Below are 219 nucleotides of genomic sequence, written 5' to 3'. Positions count from 1 at the left end.
CCCAGCTTTAGCTATGCGACAAATATTATGGAGTACTGTTGCTATTTGTTATGTCAATATATTCTCATTGTATTTTAGATGTTAACTAAATTAAATAGTAATAGTATGGATATATAGACATATACAATATCTTATAATTTTAATTCTCGTGTTATTTTTAAATTATTAATTAACAATGATTATATTACTGTTGGTATGAAAAAAATAATATTATATAAT

Source organism: Arachis duranensis, chromosome 2, assembly GCF_000817695.3.
Source record: "Arachis duranensis cultivar V14167 chromosome 2, aradu.V14167.gnm2.J7QH, whole genome shotgun sequence".
NCBI classification, from domain to species: Eukaryota; Viridiplantae; Streptophyta; class Magnoliopsida; order Fabales; family Fabaceae; genus Arachis; species Arachis duranensis.
Note: the sequence above shows the minus strand (reverse complement) of the source record.